Here is a 16,341-nt window from a genome sequence, read left to right as displayed (position 1 = left end):
TGTCATAACTGCCCCAGATACGTATGACATAGTCACAGCTACAGTGGACAAACATGACCCCAACCTCCGGACAAGATGGAAATCGTCCTGGGAGTCCTCGTCACACAACACAACATGCGCTGCCTGACCCAGAGCCCGGGCGGAAGTGCCCACAGCTGCACCTGCAGCTACCGCCACCGGTGGGCCTGTGACAGCAGATGTAAATTGTTGTTGGGTGATATGGGCGCCAGGTTATGATGCAACAGCTGCATCACCAGGAGCCACAGGGGGTGGTGGCATGTCTGCACCAGCATGTGGCTGGGCATCCCGTCCCAGAGGGGCAACCCCTGCCTCTTCCCCCCCTGTAGCAACCCTGGCCACCCTGGACTCCCTGTCCTCCCTTGTCTCCGCGCCCACGTGCCCAACCACGTCCAGCCCTGGGATTACGCCCAGCTTTGCCACCCTTAGCCTTTGGTGGCCTCCCAACCATGGCACCGATGGAAAATGGGCTATGGGAGGTTCACTCAACAATTGTCCTGGGCAATTGGCTAGAAGGGGGCAGGGTACTTGATGGAATAGGTACCCCAGTGCCCCTGCAAGGCTGTCTGTGACACCTGTGGAAAAATGATGGGTCATGCAATGCTCAGGCACCTCCAAAAAGAAAAATTAAAAAATAAAAAACAAAAATTTAGAAATGTACAAAATATAAGAACAAGAAATAGAAAAAAAATAATAACTGTGCACACGACCCCGGTAGTCCACGTGCTTGGATTTTACCTCCAGCAGTATGGTGTGGAACCCAGGACACAAAAAACACATACGCGTGGAACATGCAAGCTACTATGGCCTCAAAAAATGGTACGCAATGCACAGGGGGTACCACAGTGGGAAAAATACAGCACGCGACTCACCGCCTGCCTTGCGTGAAAAAAAAAAAAACACATGCGCTTGTGCGCGTACGCAACACCCCACCAAAAGAAGAGGTACGGACTACAGACGCTGTGAAGTGATCGCATGTGATTCCAGCAGAGTAAACAAACACGTCGGTCTCCACGAACAGCATGTACAGTGCTCTGCTGGCCCGTGCTTACATTTAACCCGTGCTGAAGGCAACACCCGCGCATGTAATGTGATTTACGCGCTAAGGCCCTTTCCTCGAATTACACGCATTCACACACGGATGTGATTTTTTTGCACATGCGAATGCACCTGTGCTGAGGGAAACGCCCGCACATGTAATGTCACAGACACGCTTATGCACTAAGGCCCTTTCCTCCAATTCCACGCATTCACACGCGCATGTGATTTTTTGGCACGTGCGGATGCACCCGTGCTGAGGGAAATGCCTGCACATGTAACGTCACAGATGCACTTACGCGCTAAGGCCCTTTCCTCCAATTACACGCATTCGGATGCACCCGTGCTGAGGGAAATGCCCACGCATGTTATGTCACAGACACGCTTACGCGCTAAGGACCTTTCCTCAAATTGCACGCGGACGTGCCAAATCACTCCGTATCAAGCTGGCCACGCGACAACACACGGAAGACCACGCTCCTGCCCAGAAGGCCATTTTCCTGCCCCCCAGATCCCCGAGCAGACTCCCACCTGCCATCTGCTGCTGCCTGCCTGCCTGCCTGCTGGCCACGTGCCCTGCCATTTGGTGCCTGTATGTCAGCCATCTGCAGGGGTCCAGTTGCAGTGAGCACCCCTGCTGGAACAGGAGACTCCTGACTGAAGTTCCATCGCTCCACAGCCCAGCACCAGGACCCAGTTGCCCACCCACACCAGCCTCGGAGGTTGTCATGTCAGGGGAAACACCATCAGACACCACTGGCAACCCCCAGCCAGAGAGGTAGAGGGCTGCCAGCTTCACAGCAGGAGAGGTTGGCATCCTGGTGGAGCAAGTCCTGGTGCATTATGATGCCCTCTATGGAAGAAGACGCGCCGACAAGGATGGACGGGAGAGGATCTGGCTGTACATCGTGGTTGCCATCAACGTGGAGGGGGTGGCAACCCGCGACATACAACACGTTTGTAAGCGATGGGATAGACTTCAGGTCCAGGGCCCTCACGAAGGCCCGGCGCCTCTTTGAAGCAGCGCATGCAGTGAGGCACCGGGTCAACCTTACCACCAACGACATGAGGGTCCTGTAACGCATTAACCCAGTGCTTCACCGCCAGGTCCTCGAGAGGGAGACCGGTCCGGAGTCGAGTGGTAAGTGTCCATGCATACTTCTTGGACGCAGTGCATGTTGAGGTGTGCCAGGAGTGTGCAGCTTGGACATATGTCTGAAAAGGTCCAGGTATGGATGTGTATGTGCAGGGACATGTCCATGCTGTATGTAAGTCCTGTCATGAATGATGCACATCAATGGTGTATGCGTTCCAAAGCATGATGCACAACTGCATGTGGAGATGCACACATGTTGGTATTTCTGTGTATGAACTATGGCATGGTTGGGGTGTGACATATGGATGCTGGTTCCACCTTCATGTATGTGCACGGTATACGTGTGCGTGTGTGGGTTGTACGTGTGTGACAGTGATACAACATGGATGCATGTGACACAGACATGTAGGAACCCGATTGGCAGATGTGACATAGTTGCCGATGATTGCACTGTGACTGATAGTGGAGATGTACAGATGCATGTCTGTCTGTTGGCGTATGTGCATGTGTTCGGCACTCCCCATGTTGCTTGTGACATCATGTAGCACAACAACAATGGTTTTTTAGGAAGGCAGGTATTCAGGGTGCATCTAAAGTATGCGAACAATTGAATCACACTCAAATGCAAAAAAGGAAAAAGGGGCCACCCGGCTCGGCGTACCTTGCCCTAAGAAAGAACACCCTATCCCTGGCGGGGGTGCCTGTCCATGGGTAGCGCATGGTGTATCGCCTTATCTAACAGATATAGAGGAGAGTACTATCCCTCAACCTTCCATACTAGTGGCAGTGCCTGTAGGCAAACACGGTTGTCCAAAGGAGAAAAAAAAAATAATCTAAAAAGGGGTGTTCTCCAGTAGGTGTAGCAGTGTTCAACAAAGTCGTAGATTAGATCTTGTGGCTGCTAGATCTTGAACATGGGTACAACCTGCGTGTCAGGTCAACTGTTTATAATCCATCCAAGGTGTACAACTTTAATAGTGCCTGTAGGTCACATGGTTGGGGTGCGAAACAGTACTGCTGGAGAAACCACTGGTGGGTGAAGCAGTAAAAATCACAGCCACAGGGCTGGAGGGCTAAAATTTGGCTCTTATAAAAATATTCAGCTCACTCGGTAGTAAAGAGTGTGCTACAGCGGATGATTTTCAGGAAATAAAGTCTCTTTGTTGGTATAGGAGAGATCAAAAGTGGGTCATGAGAGACCCTCATGACCGAAAGGGGTTGACCGGTTTCAATGGTGTAGGAAAATTCGGGCCATCTTCATCAGGACCGTGATTTGGAATGTAAACTGGGTTGCCGAGGTTCAGAAAATTGCTGGGGGTGCGCATTGACTTTCACATGCGATTTCGCTAGCGCGAGCGGGATACGCGTATTCCGAGGGGTGCGCGGGGAGTTTTACACACGTTTTCATGGTTGGGGGGCTGTATGTTGGTCCACTGGCCTTTGCACCATGTATGGGATTTGTGTGATGTTTTAGGTGCACGGGGCGGGGTTAGGGGCGTAACTGGGTCGCTGCGCCACTCTGCGCCACGGCTGGTTATGGATGTAAGTATCCATGAATAGGCTGTGCGCTAAAATGGGTTTTGGCGCACGCGGCTGGCGCAGACTGTCGCACACGCACTCTGCGCCAGCCGCGTGCGCCACTTGTGTGCTGAATTGTATGAATTACCCCCTTTGTCTTTTTCTCTTTGGGAAAATGAATGAAGACTAGACCAAAACCATGTTTTTTTACTTTCTTAATAACATTTCTATCTTTTAAATGATCTTTCCCAAAATGTCCAGTCTGGGGCGCCCATGACAATCTTTTTGTTTGCAAAGTTTCAGCCAAATCCATCATGCAAGTCAAAAGTTATTAACATGTCACTTTTCGGGTTTCCTATGTATCTCAATGCCCAGCTTAACTATAGTGGAGCGACTGCTGCACTATAATATATATTACAGGGCCTGCAGTAGCAGTCCTTAGTTATGATTAAGTTGCTCAACTCATGGAAAGAGAATTTTTTGGGCGGCTTATGACTTAGCCCCCCCCCTTCCCGGACGAATCCTCACCAAACTTTGCAAACAAAGTATATGGCCCCCTTGGAATGGTATGTTTTCGTCTGGCGGGGACAGGGCACAGTTATAGAGGGGTGCCAACATTTTTTTAAATCCTCATAGACACAATGAAAAAAAAAATGTTGCTTGTGCCTGCAGCCTAAACCACTGGATGCATTTTCTCCAAACTTGCACCAGGAGTGGCGGCTTGGTCCCGAAAGTGTGATTTTTTAATTTTTTAATTTTAATTTTAATTTTATTCGTTTCAATACAAACCTTTAAAATATTACACAAAACATCACTCACATCCCATCACAAAACCTTACAGCAGCCAAGTGGTTGGAAACCGTCTTTTTCTCTTAGTCCTTTGTTCCAAAGTCAGTTCAGACTCAGTGGGCATTTTTTTTAACTTGCCTTCGATCACAGCTAGCAGAGACGTCAATGGGATAATTAGCTTCATATCAGTGTTGTTAAAAATTCTCAACCACCAATCCTCAGCACACAGGGATGGATGTTCCTCGCTCCAATGACCCAAATGAATTGATCTCACATCTCTCAGTTCGGTAGAAAACAGCACCAGATGTTTGAGGGGCTCTGCTTCTCAAGAGCAGAGGCGACAAGATAGGTCCGAGAGAGCATTAAAGGCCCATGTACTTGTCCGCTCTTTAGTTTTAAAAGCATTTAAGTGAAACAGCATGAAGAGTCTTCTCGCGTTGGGATTCGGGAACAGCTGTGCATATTTTTGAGGGACATTAAATCCTCTTGCCTCAGTAGGTGAATTTCCCATCAATCTGGTGGCAGATCTGTGCTTTTGCATATTTTGTGTAAATATGTCCAGTAGGTTTTTTTTAAATGGCCAAAAAGTAGGTCAAAATAAATTAGTAATGTTTGGTCCGTGGACTTGTTTCCTGATTGGCGGACAGCTTTGGGCCAATTTTTTAAAACGGTCGCCATATTGGAACAGCGGACTCAGGTCATAGTCCATGGACAGCACAATGAGGAAAAAGTCTTTGGAAACACATTTGGGGTTATTTGGTGGCCGAAAGAGGGCGTGGACAGGGTGGGGAAGTGGATTAAAGTTGAGATGGAGCTGTTTTTATAGGTGAATAAAAGCATTGGAGGTGTCGCCATAGTCCAAGGACCCACACGTGCCATCTGGGTATTTTAAGGATGTCTGGCATGGACAGAGGACATTGGGGCATTGGGGGACTAGCCAATCGGGGGTTTTGTGGGTCTGGAGGAGGAGTTGTAGTGTACAGGAGTACAGGGTAGGGGGTGTTTTGTTTGTTGTGTTTAGAGAAGATGGCTATGGCTATGAAGAAGCAGAGTGTGTGGATGGTGGAAGATTCTTGGATCCGTTCACTAAAGTTTCATACTGAATCTCGTGGCATCCCTGCTACTATTGAATTGGACGAGCTGAATGTTTTGTGGTATGCAGATTGTGGCTTAAACTGGTTAACTTTATTACCATTCTGTGAGAGTGTGGCTCACTTTAAACGTCCAGATATCATCATTGTGCATTGTGGAGGCAACCCTTTGGGCTATGTGACTGCAGGACATTTGCAGCTTGCCATGAAGGATATGTCCAGAAGCCTAATGGAACTATTTCCAGGTGCCAAGATTTCTTTTTCTGAAATCAATCAAAGACAAATATGGAGATGCCCACACTTTTTTTCTCCTCAAATGGAAGAAGCTAGACAGCAAGTCAATAAAGGTGTATGTGCCATTTTTATATGCTTTAGCAATAGCATTTTCTTTTTAAACATCTCTTTATTGGTATTTTGATAAAACAGGAAACAAAGAAACCAAAAAAAAGGAATGGCATCTTTTGACAACAAAAACATCAAGTTGGATGGCATAAATAATTTTCAAGGACAAGGAGTGCATTTGACTGATTCCGGAAATCTGATTTTTGTTTTGAATATTCAAAATGCACTGGAACACTTTTTGTGAACTCTTGAAATATGTTGTGAAGTTTTTTTAGTAGTTGTAGTAAAAAGAAAACAGAAAAAAAATTAAAAGCCGTTTTTGTGAAAGTTCAGCAGAACCTTTGTTAGTTCAGTATATTAAATCCCCAATTTTTATTTTTAAAAAAGGTTATTTTAAGAGCCACCATTTTTGAATGAAAAAAAATATTTGGTTTTAATTCCCCCTCCCCAGGCCTGGAATTTCTTAGGTGTCCGCTGGCTTTTGTACTGTCTGCGCACTATGCAAACTGAAAAAGGTCCTGTGATTTTTATTTTTAGTTCTATTTTTTAACTGTGAAAGGAACCTACTTATTGGGGATTTTTTTTTTGTAGGAGAGCTGAGGAGGTAAGGTGGGGAAGGGAGGTAAGGGGCACCAACCACAGACATGGAGGAGCAGGTGGACAGGGCAAGATGTTGTGAGTGCCTTAAATCTAAGGTTGTGGCAGTGTTTCTTGTGCTCCTTGACCATGGCCTCGAAAGCACTCTGAAACTGCTCCACCCTGCAGGGCAGTGTGTTGAGAAAGAAACAGTCTTTCTTAGAGCATCCGGGTGGTTGAGCCGAGTGTGGCGTCGCATGGACGTGGTCCCAAAAGAGTACTGCCCAAGTTGGCCGTGACTGCGTGTGACCCTGCACTCAATTCATTCAACCTTGGCAGCACAAGCTTTTGGTACACCCCTAACGTTTTTAAAAACTGCCAGACCCATGACTCTCTCTGGGTGCTGGAGGTAGGAACTTCCTCTATCTCATCTTCCTGTTCCTCATCATCCTCCTCCGCATCATTGCACCTGTTGCCCTGTCCAGGCCCTCCAAGCTGTGATGGTGGTGTTGCTGGGTGGCCATGATGGATGCCATTCTTAAACTCCTGTAAGTCTCCTGGAAGTAGCTATCAAAAGATTCTCTCTCCTGGTGTGCCAGATTGAGAATGAATAAAAGTAATGGGTGGGTCCCTTCAGAGGGATCTTCCATGGACCGCGCGACTGTCCGCAGTCTACTGTGCAGCAGATAGACCTTGTAAAGTTGTAACAGTTGACAGATCAACAAAAAAATGTGTCTCGGAGCTCTGGAAGGGTAAAAATTCAGCTTGAAAGCACCCTAGATTGGCCAAAAAAGCAGTTTCAAACTGTACCCGGTGATGGACACTGTCTTCAGACACACCATCACACCACACGGGTGTGGGGATATGATGATCAAGGGTGTCTGAGGTGGGTGTTCTTGGACTGCGTCGAGCAGGAGCCGCAGGGTGCATGTGCATGGATGTCTGTAAATGGTGGCGTTGTCCATGGAGTAATTAAAAGTGTCATCATATAAAGGAGACAGAAAATACATTCCCCACTCAACAGTGATCTTTACATATCGTGTGATGCTGAAAAACCCTATTTATACCAATAGTCTTGAAAAAATAGACCTAGTACTTATTTGTTTTTTTATAATATCAAAAATAGTTTATTTTCTTTTATAAAACTAACTCTAAAACAGTGTTTTCAGTAAAAAGGACCCCACAACACAACATACAGTGGATACATTTACAATACAAATTACTAGTTTCACTCACATCCATTCCTGTAACATGACAATACAATACATCAACATATAAAATTTATATAATGATTTAAACATTTCCAATCACTGAGTGTTATTAACTCAGAATAAACAGTCCCGACATGTTTCAGTTCCTCTTGGCACCAAATGCATGAACCTTCTTCAGGGGAAGACACTTTTAATTTTTTCTCCACCATGTAATCCAGGGCCCCAAAAGTACTCTTCAAACAGTACTCCTATAATTATTCAATACACAAAGAAAAATAGGGTATCACTACAGATCAACATCATCACAAATACATAAGTCAGCTACATAATGCTAACTATATTCCAGTAACATTCAAATATGTACCTATATACTGGCAAGATCAATTGAACCCAATGGTCACTACATACCTCACAAGTAGGATTGCTGCAGTGTAGGTGTGCCTCAGTGCACCCAAATGCCCTCCGACCTCTTTCAATAAGTCTGATCCTGTTCTATAAATGGTTCTTTGGTAACCATGAACCTGATTCCAGCTGAGAAAGGAACAACAAACGAACAGTGGTGTGAACAGCACAACCACTACTCCCTCACTTCATCACAAATTCACGTGACCGCAAAAACTATATAGTGCTCCGATGAACCTACTCATCTAAGTAGTGACCCCATGTGTATTCCTATCATTCAATGTGGTCATACCTTCCATAACAACCCTATAGAGCTTTTGAAACTACAACCTTCACCAAAGCATTATCACTCATTTAAAACAATATATGCATATATACCTATTACGCCATGCCACTACTCCTGCGTGGTTGAAGAGATTGTTTACATATTCTTCGTCGCTGTTAAATTGTCCACAAAATTGTAACCTACAACAGAAGAAACCTGATCAATGTTCTAGACAAAAAATATATCACAAGTATTTCTGTAGCACGCTATGCCCAATACAATGTAGTTTACTTAATATCAACCATTCTTAGAAAATCCAAATAAATGCTCGTATAAAACGAAGGCCCATCATTTAATACCCAATTAGTAACGTTTGCAGTACAGTGTACTAAATATCAATAGTTGTAACCTTAATTGAGGACGGAAACTTCACCCAATGCAGTTCCGACAACCAGAGATCGATTCCAGTAAGGACGGCGGTTCGGCTGCTAAACCCATGTTTTCATAATGAGAAGCAGTTCAAGTAAACAAATGCTAAGACACAAACGAAGGACTAACCTTCTTTGTTTCATGGAACGTCGTGCATCCTATTGCTGAGACATAAACGAAGGACTAACCTTCTTTATTTCATAAACATAGTAAACAGATTAACTCGATCATGGGTAATCGACCGATAATGTATTCAATAACAATGCATAAGGACGCGAATTACACCCAATGCAGCTCTGGAAACCCAAAACCAAAAATCCGGTAAGCGCGGCGGTACGGCTGCTAACCCACTGCTCTCATAAGTACAATAAACCCGCTCACATACACCTACCAAGGAAGGCCAATTAGTTACCATAATTACAATTTACCCAGAATTACATGCTGGAGAAAGTCTAGTCCATTCGACAGGTAAAAACCTGGGGTTTAAAACATAACCAGGGGACCATTATCAGACCAAGTTCTGAAAGTAATAGTTTCTAGGTAATCAAAGTTACCCACACAAAGTGAAGTAAACCATACAACACATTACACAAATATATTCCAATACCTGAACCATATCCGACTCATCACATTATATTTTCAAAGTCTAAAACAGTGTCATTTTTGAAAAAACCATTTCTATACATAGTGCATCTTACTAATTCTTCATATTTCTCACTAATGCCCCATCAGATATATCTATATCTCCATAGGGATGTACCACCACCCAATGTCCTTTCATCTCTGAGTATGCAGCCAATCAATTTCTTCATTAAGACCAAAGATATGACTTTGGCACCTGTAAATCATTTTTTGTTCGAATAGAATGAGTTTATCATCTATTTCTGATTTATTTTTGCCATAAATTTTCTTTAAGATCACCCAACTGAAATCCTCGTGGGAATGTTTCATCTGTACAAAATGTTTAACCATAGGAGCTAGCAGTACTCGGTTTTTTATGCAACTTCGATGTTCTATCATACGAGTACGACATTTCCTATTGGTTTTGCCTACATATTGTAATCCGCAAGGACATGTAATTAAATAGACAACATTTTCGGTGTTACAATTGGTCATTTCATTAAGAACCCACTTAATATCAGGATTTAACATAATATATTTTGTTTCCTTCGTCGTGGCACACATCACACACTTTCCACAGGGAAAATGTCCCTTAACGGGCGGAAGGCCCCATAAAGTAGTTTGCCTGGGTGCTAATGGACGTTTGATGGATATGTCATTCCTAATGAGCATCTGTCTGATATTTTGGCTTTTCCTAAAAGCCACCAATGGAGGTGGAGTCGATTCAGCATTGTACACTTTCTTCCATGTCTTATTAATAATGCCTTTGATTTTGTATGACAAGTTCGAAAACGTATTGACAAATACAATCCGATCACCTTTATCATCTGTTTGTCTTTTCTCTAGTAAGGCCTCTCGATTATTGTTAAAAGCTCTTTTGCAAGACCTCTTTACCAGCTCAGCAGGATAGCCTTTATTACACAATTTTCTTGACAACAGAGCTGCACTTTCTTTATAATCCTGCCCCAGACTACTGTTTCTCTTTAGCCTCAAAAACTGCCCGAAGGGCAGATTCTCCTTGATATGATTAGCATGGTGGCTGGAGAAATGGAGAAGAGCATTTTTGTCAGTTCTCTTGTTGTAAGGTTTAACTTTAAGATGGCCTTCATGGTGAAATATGGTGATATCTAGGAAGTTAATTTCTTGTGCATTGATCTCTTTAGTGAATCTTAAGAAAGGGTTCTGTGCATTTAACCACTCGACAAAAAGTTCTGCCTCTACAGCTGTTCCTTCCCATAGTATAAAAATGTCATCTATATACCGAAGCCATTTCAAAAGGTGTTTCTTATACGGGTTGGTGACTGGATAAATGACTGTTTTTTCAAAATATTCCACATATAGATTAGCAAGATTGGGTGCCATGGCAGCACCCATGGCTGTGCCTTCAATTTGTTCAAAGAATGCTCCTTGAAACTGAAAAAAATTTACGAGTCAAAGCAAACTCTACACACCACATAATGAAGGCATTACTGACGGGATGACCATCTACCCTCTCTCGTAGAGTTTCTTCTATGACCTCTAAAGTAGCCCTTTGAGGAATAACTGTATACAAGGATTGTATGTCCAGACTAATCAATAAGAACTGGCCTGCGGTGAAAGGTAAATTTTCAATTTTGTTGATAGCATCCGAAGTATCTCTTAGGTAACTATCCATTTTGACCACAAATGGTCTTAAATAGAAATCAACAAATTTGGACAAGGGTTCAAGGATAGAGTTGACTCCAGATACAATTGGTCTGCCTGGGGGATTAGTAAGGCTCTTGTGCACCTTAGGCAGAATATAAAAAACCGGTACACGTCCTTGTTTTCTAATGAGGTAATCACGTTCCTGTTTACTGATCATTTCTGCTTCATATGCACTCTGTACTTTAGCTTCTATGATCTCCATCATAGCAATAGATGGATCAGAAGGTATGGAATGATAACTTCTGCCATCACTCAGTAAACGCTGGCATTCCCCCACATAATCCTCACGGTTCAATAGCACTATGGCTCCGCCTTTATCGGCCTGCCTCACTACTACATCTTGTAATCTGGCCAACCGTGACACCAGTTCTCGTTGAGTATTACCAAAATTTGAATGATGCCGTATGCCTTGTTGTTCCAATTTATATACCTCTTTAAGAACCTGTTTCTCGAAAACACGAGATTCAGGGGTATAACTGTGTGTAGGGGCACAAAAAGTAGATTTATTTCTAAGACCTGTATGGTTAACATTCTCATACACATTGTCATTACGAAAAAACTCATTCAAATGGACCTTCCGCATAAAACTGTGGAATTCAGATCTGAACTCGAATGGATCATGGTATTTGGTGGCAACAAAATTCAAACCTTTATTCAGAACCATTTCTTCCTCAATGCTCAATTCGTAATTGGATAAATTGATCACCATTGATTCCTCGATCGACTGCGGGTTTGAATTTGGTTGCCCCAGTCTCCTCGGTTGGGCCCTTGTCCTAAAAAAGGATGACCTTGTCTTTGTTTATTTTGATAACGTTGTCCTCGACCCCTACTATTACCTCCTCCTTGTTGATTAATAGGGTCTGCAGTACCTGTACTCCCATCTTCACTCGAGCTATAAGAGGTGTTACGAAAATGTACCCTTTTTCTAACAGGTGCTTGAGTGTTAGTACCCTGATAATTATTGCCAAACTTAAAGCCCTCGACAATGTAAGGAAATGCTTTTTCGTGTGCAAATGTAGACAGATCTTTTTTCATCCTCTTAATGCGATCAACATTGGTGTCATTTTTAAATTCTGTAAGTTCTTTGAGATGTAGATCTAACTTCATTTTGAAAGCATCAAGGTCTAGGTCTTTTTTTATTTCCTCTTGTAGTTTAGAGATATCCATTTCAATTTTTTTAGAGACTTCTGTAGCCGTATCTATTATAAGAACTAGCCAATCACGACCGCACTTATTCGCAATGTAGCTCCATTTTATCTTAAATTCTGGATTATCCAGAAATAACCTCGGTTCATTTCTAACTATGAGACCTTGGGGTAGTGCTTGGTTCTTAAGATATTGTAACATGATGACCCCATGTAATTCTGTACGAATTAAACGTTTTCTGAGTTGAGCCAATTCGTCCCATTGGTCATTATTCCTGTTCAGAATACCATCATCCGCGTCTGCCAATACTGTCAAAGATTCTAATAATTTTTGTATGTGTTCTTCACTATATGCAAGACATTTGTCTGAGGCGGTCGCCATAATGGTAACTGTACAGTATAACCACTATGAACAAACAAATACAATTTTACAACATTAAGGACAAAGACTATTCCTTTCACAAACTAAACCTAGAGTTCCTATTTTCAAAACATACCTTCGAGACCACAAGGAGCCTCCTAAAGATCTATCTATACAAAGGTCTACCGTTCCCCTTGTTTTAACATTCCCTCTCTCACACGGTTAGGGGATAACCAACATAATCATCATATAAAGGAGACAGAAAATACATTCCCCACTCAACAGTGATCTTTACATATCGTGTGATGCTGAAAAACCCTATTTATACCAATAGTCTTGAAAAAATAGACCTAGTACTTATTTGTTTTTTTATAATATCAAAAATAGTTTATTTTCTTTTATAAAACTAACTCTAAAACAGTGTTTTCAGTAAAAAGGACCCCACAACACAACATACAGTGGATACATTTACAATACAAATTACTAGTTTCACTCACATCCATTCCTGTAACATGACAATACAATACATCAACATATAAAATTTATATAATGATTTAAACATTTCCAATCACTGAGTGTTATTAACTCAGAATAAACAGTCCCGACATGTTTCAGTTCCTCTTGGCACCAAATGCATGAACCTTCTTCAGGGGAAGACACTTTTAATTTTTTCTCCACCATGTAATCCAGGGCCCCAAAAGTACTCTTCAAACCGTACTCCTATAATTATTCAATACACAAAGAAAAATAGGGTATCACTACAGATCAACATCATCAGAAATACATAAGTCAGCTACATAATGCTAACTATATTCCAGTAACATTCAAATATGTACCTATATACTGGCAAGATCAATTGAACCCAATGGTCACTACATACCTCACAAGTAGGATTGCTGCAGTGTAGGTGTGCCTCAGTGCACCCAAATGCCCTCCGACCTCTTTCAATAAGTCTGATCCTGTTCTATAAATGGTTCTTTGGTAACCATGAACCTGATTCCAGCTGAGAAAGGAACAACAAACGAACAGTGGTGTGAACAACACAACCACTACTCCCTCACTTCATCACAAATTCACGTGACCGCAAAAACTATATAGTGCTCCGATGAACCTACTCATCTAAGTAGTGACCCCATGTGTATTCCTATCATTCAATGTGGTCATACCTTCCATAACAACCCTATAGAGCTTTTGAAACTACAACCTTCACCAAAGCATTATCACTCTATAGGGTTGTTATGGAAGGTATGACCACATTGAATGATAGGAATACACATGGGGTCACTACTTAGTTTTTGCGGTCACGTGAATTTGTGATGAAGTGAGGGAGTAGTGGTTGTGTTGTTCACACCACTGTTCGTTTGTTGTTCCTTTCTCAGCTGGAATCAGGTTCATGGTTACCAAAGAACCATTTATAGAACAGGATCAGACTTATTGAAAGAGGTCGGAGGGCATTTGGGTGCACTGAGGCACACCTACACTGCAGCAATCCTACTTGTGAGGTATGTAGTGACCATTGGGTTCAATTGATCTTGCCAGTATATAGGTACATATTTGAATGTTACTGGAATATAGTTAGCATTATGTAGCTGACTTATGTATTTGTGATGATGTTGATCTGTAGTGATACCCTATTTTTCTTTGTGTATTGAATAATTATAGGAGTACGGTTTGAAGAGTACTTTTGGGGCCCTGGATTACATGGTGGAGAAAAAATTAAAAGTGTCTTCCCCTGAAGAAGGTTCATGCATTTGGTGCCAAGAGGAACTGAAACATGTCGGGACTGTTTATTCTGAGTTAATAACACTCAGTGATTGGAAATGTTTAAATCATTATATAAATTTTATATGTTGATGTATTGTATTGTCATGTTACAGGAATGGATGTGAGTGAAACTAGTAATTTGTATTGTAAATGTATCCACTGTATGTTGTGTTGTGGGGTCCTTTTTACTGAAAACACTGTTTTAGAGTTAGTTTTATAAAAGAAAATAAACTATTTTTGATATTATAAAAAAACAAATAAGTACTAGGTCTATTTTTTCAAGACTATTGGTATAAATAGGGTTTTTCAGCATCACACGATATGTAAAGATCACTGTTGAGTGGGGAATGTATTTTCTGTCTCCTTTATATGATGATTATGTTGGTTATCCCCTAACCGTGTGAGAGAGGGAATGTTAAAACAAGGGGAACGGTAGACCTTTGTATAGATAGATCTTTAGGAGGCTCCTTGTGGTCTCGAAGGTATGTTTTGAAAATAGGAACTCTAGGTTTAGTTTGTGAAAGGAATAGTCTTTGTCCTTAATGTTGTAAAATTGTATTTGTTTGTTCATAGTGGTTATACTGTACAGTTACCATTATGGCGACCGCCTCAGACAAATGTCTTGCATATAGTGAAGAACACATACAAAAATTATTAGAATCTTTGACAGGATTGGCAGACGCGGGTGATGGTATTCTGAACAGGAATAATGACCAATGGGACGAATTGGCTCAACTCAGAAAACGTTTAATTCGTACAGAATTACATGGGGTCATCATGTTACAATATCTTAAGAACCAAGCACTACCCCAAGGTCTCATAGTTAGAAATGAACCGAGGTTATTTCTGGATAATCCAGAATTTAAGATAAAATGGAGCTACATTGCGAATAAGTGCGGTCGTGATTGGCTAGTTCTTATAATAGATACGGCTACAGAAGTCTCTAAAAAAATTGAAATGGATATCTCTAAACTACAAGAGGAAATAAAAAAAGACCTAGACCTTGATGCTTTCAAAATGAAGTTAGATCTACATCTCAAAGAACTTACAGAATTTAAAAATGACACCAATGTTGATCGCATTAAGAGGATGAAAAAAGATCTGTCTACATTTGCACACGAAAAAGCATTTCCTTACATTGTCGAGGGCTTTAAGTTTGGCAATAATTATCAGGGTACTAACACTCAAGCACCTGTTAGAAAAAGGGTACATTTTCGTAACACCTCTTATAGCTCGAGTGAAGATGGGAGTACAGGTACTGCAGACCCTATTAATCAACAAGGAGGAGGTAATAGTAGGGGTCGAGGACAACGTTATCAAAATAAACAAAGACAAGGTCGTCCTTTTTTAGGACAAGGGCCCAACCGAGGAGACTGGGGCAACCAAATTCAAACCCGCAGTCGATCGAGGAATCAATGGTGATCAATTTATCCAATTACGAATTGAGCATTGAGGAAGAAATGGTTCTGAATAAAGGTTTGAATTTTGTTGCCACCAAATACCATGATCCATTCAAGTTCAGATCTGAATTCCACAGTTTTATGCGGAAGGTCCATTTGAATGAGTTTTTTCGTAATGACAATGTGTATGAGAATGTTAACCATACAGGTCTTAGAAATAAATCTACTTTTTGTACCTGTTAGAAAAAGGTTACATTTTCGTAACACCTCTTATAGCTCGAGTGAAGATGGGAGTACAGGTACTGCAGACCCTATTAATCAACAAGGAGGAGGTAATAGTAGGGGTCGAGGACAACGTTATCAAAATAAACAAAGACAAGGTCGTCCTTTTTTAGGACAAGGGCCCAACCGAGGAGACTGGGGCAACCAAATTCAAACCCGCAGTCGATCGAGGAATCAATGGTGATCAATTTATCCAATTACGAATTGAGCATTGAGGAAGAAATGGTTCTGAATAAAGGTTTGAATTTTGTTGCCACCAAATACCATGATCCATTCGAGTTCAGATCTGAATTCCACAGTTTTATGC

The sequence above is a fragment of the Ambystoma mexicanum genome, chromosome 7p (genome assembly GCF_040938575.1).
Source record: "Ambystoma mexicanum isolate Mex_15411 chromosome 7p, UKY_AmexF1_1, whole genome shotgun sequence".
In the NCBI taxonomy this organism is placed as follows: Eukaryota; Metazoa; Chordata; class Amphibia; order Caudata; family Ambystomatidae; genus Ambystoma; species Ambystoma mexicanum.
Note: the sequence above shows the minus strand (reverse complement) of the source record.